Raw genomic sequence first — 8,376 nt, forward strand, 5'->3', positions numbered from 1 at the left:
TTGGACAATTTTATCATTTTAGGATCTTTCTCACTACCTATGTTGCACTCTTCCACTTCTACCCATGTGGGCTCAATCTTAGGCTTCTTAGCTACATCAGTGAAATCAAATAATTCTTCCAATGGAACTAAGCCTCTAGGTAAAACGTTATCCTTTAACTGAAAGTTGACCTGAAAGACTTAAGACTGAAGTTTATCCAAGACATCGCACATACGCTTTGGATCATTCAACATGATATAGAAATTGCTATAGTTACGAGAAGTTAATAGACGAAACCTATTATAGATTTCTCCCGTGAGTCTGCTTAAGTAACCACCTTCAGTATCATCTAACGTTGAAGGTACATCTACCTTAGATTTCCAAAGTAACGGCTCGTAAACCATGGGAAGATTGAATTTAATCGAAAGGACACTTAAGTCAAAATTGCACATAGCATAGCAATTTAAGGGTATATAACCCGTACCCTTCTTCTTAGAAACAAGTAATTCATCCATATAGCTTGCTTCTGTTTTCACAGTAATCAATTGTCTTTCCACCATGAACTCTACCAAGCTTACCCCAATAGCATAATGACTCCTAGTAACTTTTCCTTTTTAATCTTTTTTAAAGATAACTTCACATCATCCTTACCTGCTTATTCATTCCCATATTAACTGCTTGTACTCATACCGTAGAATCAAGTCATTCAATCAAAGTAGATACCCTAACGACAAATAAATCTTGTACACAGTTGAACATTGAACCTAGTACATGAATAATGATAGCCTCCAGTGTATATTGACCAAATACATTAATATAAGTTAAATCCTTTTCAAATAGGCCACACTTCTGCATTAGATATACCTTAGCAGTAATCATATCTTTACAAATTAATAGTTTAATCAAGCTTCGAACACTTTTAAACACACTTTGTTCATCAAAATTCATAGTAAGATCTTCTATTTTTTTTTGTAAATCTAACAACTCTTCCTGGCTAAAATATTCACCTTGAGATAATAAAAATCTTTTCGAGTCAATCAACTCCTTGATAACTGCATTGTGATAGAGAGTCACATTAGAAGTTTTAGAACTAGATATCGAATCAGAAATCTTGTTGTAGAAATTCTTCCAGAACAAATCAATAGTTCGTGCCTGACTTGAATTATAACCACTTGAACCAGCAAACGAAGAAAATGGAACCATCTCGTATCTAGCTAGCATCCCGTATCTTAATGGAAGAACATTGATTTGAAAATACATGTGAGATGAGAAACCTGTAGCAAAGATGTTTGTTGATGAGACCACTGGAACTGTTGAAATTATGTGTGATGAGACAACTTGCGAGAACAATATACCTATGTTTAGAGCCATGGCTAACTTTGGCATGTTGGTAGCCACATGCCGGGCTTGTGTGTTGAAATAGTTCATGGTTTTTGTTATTACCCCGTTGGGAGCTAGAGCCACTAATTGTGTTAGCATGCTTAGCTATTGTAGGAGTCAGCATTGAGGTTGACAACCTAGTAAATTTATGGTGAACCACAACTTGGTTAGGGTCGAAGTTGAGGAGTGGGCAAAGGTTTAGAGTAATTGACATTTTTTTTTCTCTAAAGAGTAACACTTTTTTTGGTGGATAGTAATTGATGGTAAATAGGTTATTTACATGATTATTAGTTATTTTATTTTAATTTTAGGTAATGATGAAAAATCATTTCATACATATTTAAAAATGGTGGCATAAATATTGCAACTACATCTAGAAGTGGCAAAAACATATGAGGTGATCATAACACAAAGGCCAATATGATCTTCAAAGTTATGGTCCAATCAAATGTTTGAAAAAAAATGAATAGTATTGAAAAATAAATATTTGTCTTTCAAATATTATAACTTGCATTGGTCCATGCTAAACTAATAGTGATCAATTGCTAGAGCATTGTCTTGGCAATGACTAATAATTATCAAATATTCTTAAATCCTAATAGACTTTGTTACAATACCATGGGCTATAATGACTTATTAACAACACATGCCCCAAAATAACACTTTTAATATGTGATTTTTTAAATAAATCAATTTAATTAAAACCACAAAAAAAGCATACCTACTTTAAAGATAATAAGTATCATAAAATATTATAGTAATAAGTATACTTAATTTATGTATATTATAATAAGTATTATAAAATATTTCATAGAAATCAAATCCTTACTATCCACCTAATAATTTTGAATAATTAAATTAAAATTATGAAAACCTCATTTTCAAATAGATACTCCTTCACATAATTAAAATAACAGAAAAATGAAAACAAAAAGAAAATAATTCTAAAAACAAAAAAAATAGTAACTAATATACATGGAAGTTACTAAAGAGACCATGATAAGACTTCAACCAATTACTTTAAAAATAAATAAATTTAAATAATAATAAAAATTAACAAAAATTGTATTCCTCCCAATTTTTTTGGTCAAATACAAACTAAAATATAAATCGAAGCAAAACTAAACACCTAATATATATATATATATATATATATATATATATATATATATATTAAGTACAAAAAAAGCTTAATATATATTATAAACATATGATAAAAATACATTGAGTTTGTTCCAGCCGAAGCAAATGTCGTACATAAAAAGCATAGCAAAAACATATGTTGGATGAGAGGGGTCACATTTCACAAAACCCCCTGAAAAAAACAGAGCATAAATGGGGTCCTTCTAAAGAGAAAAGGACTTATAAGTGGTTGTGTGGGCCAGGAAAGAAGACGACCCACAATGGTGCACTGGAGAATAAAAACCTATTGAGAATAAAAAAACCATCTACGAAGGAGGGAATCCCACCTCGCTGAGGGCACTGAATTTGCCCAGTGGCTAGGCCAGAAAAAATCATCAATGGGAAAAAAAAACAGTGCACAGTAAAACTGATATCAAAAACTAAGTACCAGGGGGGAAGAAGTCCTCAATATTGTAAATGTAGTTTCCCCAGTAGATGTCCATATGCCATTTGCCAAGATCTTGGAGTAAGCCTTTTTTTGTTAAGTTGTCTGCTTGCATATTTTGGGATCTGTCTATGTGCTGAATAGAGTATCCATTTTGAAATTGCCAGAAGGTTTCGATTCTCTTCATCCATCATGAAATAAGATGATTGTTTATAGACACTTTTCCTAAAACATGATCAATTATAATTTTGGAATCTCCATGGATATGTAGAACCGGTATATCTAGAAAATGGTTGAACAATAGTAGACCCCAAAGAACCATAGTTTCTACCCTGTTATTGGTTCCATTACCTTCGTTCTAGTAAAGACTATATTTTAGATAATTTATGGATATCAAAAAATCACAAGCACATGTACCTTTTTATGTCGCACCATCAGAAAAGGCCATTGGAAATTCTAGCAATGTTTGACAATTCCTATTGGGGTTTCTCCAAGACTGTTTAGGTTGTGGCAAAAAAGCATTGTAATTTGCAATGATTTTGTAGGCAATTTTCTAAAACTCCTCTCTTCTATTTTGGAACAAAAATGTATTCCTCCATTTCCAATTTGTCCATAAACAGAGGAGAGGAATGGATCTCCAAGAGGGCTTCTGAGTACTCCACCATTCCAATGAGTCCTTAATGGAGGAATGCATGATAAAGCAGAACCCAAAGAATTTTGATAATTGTTTCCATACCTGTGTGGTAAGCTTGCAGTGTAAGAAAATGTGGTCATTGTTTTCGTCTTCAGCTTTGTAGATAGAGCATATGCCTGGCCCATGCCATTGTTTCTTCTATAGATTCTCCCAGCTGAGATTTTTGTTGTGAAAAACCAACCAAGAGAAAATTGTAATTTTACTTGGAATTCCTGTTTTCCATAGAACTGAGGGGAACTGTCGATCTATTTGAGAAGGTATCATATTAATTAAAGAAAAATAGGTATCAGCCACGCTTATATTGTTTGAGGACATCTTTCCTTTCTAGGTAAGATAATCGCGGGCCTTTGTACGACAAATATCTATACTCTTAATGTTAGCCATGATCTTATCCCATTGAACTGCCTCTTGGCCTTGTAGGCCATTTCTGTTTGCTTCTTTCTAGATCGAAATAGAACCTTGCCAACCCTCAAGAACTTTTCCCCATACAAAGATCACTGTGTTGTGTAGAAAAATTTTTATTTCTTGGGGAATAAAGCATCCCTCCCCAGCTCCCAGGATAGGATCTACAACAATTACAATTCTGTTGCCATTCTGAAAATTCCATGTGAGATGTTGTATAAAATAAAAACTTGAATTTTCCAAAAGGTTTTCCAGACCACCGATCCCTGTGTGTTGCCAATGGTACCTTTCCTGTACCAGAACTCAAATTTTTTTTTTGCCAAGTACTATTTTCTTATGGTCTTGCTCCAGGATCCTTCTCCAAATAAACCTCTCCATAGGGATTTACATAATAAAGCAATTCCAAATTTTCATAGGTTCATAATGCCCCATCCTCCCAATTGTTTTAGATGAGAAATTTTGTCGAGTTTAGCGAGATGATATTTCTTCTTTTCATATGAACCTCCCTAGATGAAATTAGATATTAACCGATTTAGATCCTTGATAATGTTGGTTGGTATATAGAATAGGTGGGCCCAATAAACAGTTGATTGTGTTAGAACTGCTTGGGAGAGTGTTGCTCTCCCTCCCATCGAGAGACATTTGCACTCCCATCTATAAATTATTTTATAAAAATGGTCAATGATCCATTGCCAATCTTCTCATGAGTAACAGGCAGGCTTTAAATGGTTATTGTGTGGTAAAGTCTCAAAAATACCGAGTGATTTGTAAATTCACAAATCTAATTAGTAATTTATTTATTTTTTCGTCGTCCATTGACCAAAATTTTATGTGGAAATTTGGATGGTGTTTGGGGTTTGGCTGAGAATCTAGGAGGAAGGCACAAGAACCATATGATGTTCTTGATTAAAGGCAATCACTTGGCGAAAGAGTGCGCAAGCTATTCCGCAAGGCGATCGATTCTAAAACCACAAGTGGTTTATCGGGCAGGGTCAAAGTGGTATCTGGTTTTTCTGAGGAAGGCCCCGATTTCACTCTTCGTGCGACACGTACCAGTGAGAGGTGAGAGAATATTGTTTTCATCAGGTGGTTATCCCTTGTGCTACTTGTCCACCCGATATCTGCGTAGACCGTTGGATCCTCGTCGGGTGATCAACGGTGTAGGTTTGATCGTGCATGTTGTTTGGCGTTTCGGACCCGAAAGAGTTTAGAGAGTTGGCCTAAAGTTTTCGTCGGGTCCGTAAGACAGGTTTATATGTGGGTTTGTAGTGGGCTCGTATTCAGAGCGTATACATTGATCCTGGCAGGTCGGATCGTACGGTTTGCAGCTCTAGAAGCTTACTATTGTTTCTAGTTGGTCTTTGGTGGCAGTGTTGTGGACCCTCAAGAGGTCACTTGTGGCATTGTTGTGGAACCCAGTTTTGTGGACCCGTCTTCCAAGGCATTCAGGGTTTCTTTTGGTGCTCCACAGAGCCGGGTCTATTACTTGCTTTTGTCCAAAGTGTTTGGAGGTAAATCAACAGTTTTCTTGTTCGGGCTTCTCATGTTTTTGGGTGCATGGTTCGAAACTTTGCTTGCCCAGCGGCCTATTGAACTCTCACAGAGCTAGTGTGGCTTCTTGTAAATTATGTATTATTGGCTAGAGGTCCCACTCTTACTTGATAAAAAAAAAAGACATTGAATAATGAAACTTTGGGAGAGCTTCCGATAATCAAAGTTTGATAATAAATCTTCGCAATTCTAGCATTAATGAACTGAAAAGCAACCCTTCAAATTTAATCATCGTCTTCCTTTCGTTGGGGGGACAGTCTGCCCACTGAATGCAACTGAAGTTTAATTCATCCAAATAAAAATGCGCGTACAGCCTCTTCCAGTCTTCCTGATACCATTGGCATGATAATTGACCACTACCTAATCCTCTAGACAATCCATTTATTATTCTTCTTAAAACAATCGGTGAATAACTACCACTGCCCGAAGTAGCGTGCATTGACCACAGTGTCACACCGAATGATGATTTCAGAGCACATGTTTTATGCGGTCACATACATATATATATTAGTATAACGAGAGACATATTATATATATATATATATAAACAGAGACACCTAGAGCATAGAAATAGAACTACATTATGGTGCAGGCATTGGCATTGTCTTCACTGAAAAGTGTTGTATATTTTTCATCTTCACGGTTTGGAGTAGACAAAGCGTATTCCACTTTCCGAACATAGCCAGGGGGAGCTTTCTTGTCATACGTGTTTGGGGCGTATGGATAGTAAACCAGTTTGTAGGGCACGTAAGGCCACAACTCTGCACCCTTCCCTGTCCCTGCTTTCACTCTCTCCAGTACAGTCTGCGCATCCACGTTGCCCGTCACGGTTAATCTGCTCTGACTTCTGTTTACTTCCACCGACTTAACACCTGCCAAATTAATCGAAACAAAATTATTTATAAGAATGTTTTTAAGGTTAATCACATCATAAGTGATTTGTGAACATTTCAAACCATCTAATATGGTTTATTCTTAAAAAAAATCTGAGACATCGACCTGTGATTAATGTAAAGAAATTATAAAAAATAATAATAATAATAACTTATACCAGTAAAGTGAAATAAAATCACATGTAAACATAAGTGTATAACTGCATTTTATGTTTGTCAATCCCACTCCATGCTCATAGATCCAGGTTTTAAATGGAACTATGCTAATGCATGTAAAATATATATTACTGTGCTATAGATAAATTACTGTGCTATAGATAAAAGTTCTCGACTTTCATAGTTGAAACAGAGTTTTTCACTTTTCTTTCACATCCTTCACAGTCCATGCGAATTTTCACCTCCACTGTCTGCCATCCAAAAATTTAAATGAATGAATAATTCTTCAACGTGATGGGAGAAACACTAGGAAACTGATACAGCATATAGTTATGAGTGAATAAACTCTTATATAGATCACTTCAAGTTAACTTATAATCGAGATAATTAATGATGTATTTACCAGAAGATCTTTAGCACGTTTGCGGCGTTTGAAGTTTCCACCAAGCAGGGCCGATATAAAGTCCATTGTCCAGAAAGCTGGCTGTAACCGGTCAGAAATAATATAGATAGATAGATACTTCAGAAGGTTTCGGCCGAAGAGGAAAATGAAGAAGTGAATTTATGAGCGATGGTTCAAAACAGAAAAGCATGGAAAAAGTATGATCCCGCACACCTAGAATCGTTACTGAACGTATAAATTATATTAGAGGCCCACACAAATGAAATTCAGCGCGTTGATCAAGATGAGCTTGCAGCCATGGTACTCTGCTTTTTCAATTTCAGGCGAATTGGGAATATTGTTGGGACACATTATGGGAAAGCGAAAAGCATGAGAGGGGGAGGTTTAAAGGTCGTCTGGCTCTCATTACAGTACAGCCAGCTATTACTATATACTATATACCATGAGCAGAGCAAAACAAAGCATGGATCTTGGCTGCTTGTTACGCGGCACTCCCCAATTTAAAACATAATTCCCGTCTTTTCATGCAAGAAAAGGTTTCGTAGTGACATGGCATTGGCCAGCTGTAGGGCTATGAAAAAGAGCTGTCATACAATACATGCAACTGTCAATACCCATCCTGTACGCAATCTGACGTGACGGCCTATGATTGGTTGAAATGAATCTTCTCCTTTTACTACCAAAAAGGCGTGCACGGGATCGACGCAGGGTGGACTCCAGCCATTCTTGATTCACATTCAGCTCAAAATCGCCGGCTGTTTTTTTGTCTTTTTTTATCTAAATCAATACAATCAAGTAAATAAATAATATTTGAATAGACTCATCTCCCAAAATCATTTTTTAATTAAATTTATATTATATTTTTTATAAATTAAAAAATGGCTTAGTCTAATTTATAAACAAAATGATCTTTTATATGATTATTTTTTTAGTTAATTTTAAATAGAGTTTGATTTTTTTTTTAAATACTTGAATTTAGTAATTTGATTAACCCAAAATTTTGGTAAATTCTCTTTAAAAAAACTATTTCATCTATAAATTAAACTACACTATAAAAATTACTCTTAATTAAATAAATCAATACATCAGAATGCATGCAGATGTCTCTAATATAATTTTAATAAAAATCAATCAATTTTATTTCTATTTTTATATATATATAAATTCATATCTCACAACTACAATAAAATAAAATTATTATATTTTTCAAAAGAACCTAAATAAGTAAATACAGCTTATGAATCTCAATTGAAAAAACAAAATAATTATTTATTATAATTAAAATATTTTTCATATTTTTTATTTAATTATTAACCGCGGAAAAAAATCATAAATCTTTAATATTTTATTA

General features: G+C 34.6%; 1 pseudogene; it reads right to left on the reverse strand.

Moving 5' to 3' along the window:
• Positions 1-6,126: 6,126 nt before the first annotated feature.
• LOC149216691 (heavy metal-associated isoprenylated plant protein 22 pseudogene) lies at positions 6,127-6,656 on the reverse strand (annotated as a pseudogene).
• Positions 6,657-8,376: the final 1,720 nt, after the last annotated feature.

The sequence above is a fragment of the Pinus tabuliformis genome, chromosome 1_1, assembly GCF_031772625.1.
Source record: "Pinus tabuliformis cultivar Carrire ecotype Pingquan chromosome 1_1, CPIR1, whole genome shotgun sequence".
NCBI classification, from domain to species: domain Eukaryota; kingdom Viridiplantae; phylum Streptophyta; class Pinopsida; order Pinales; family Pinaceae; genus Pinus; species Pinus tabuliformis.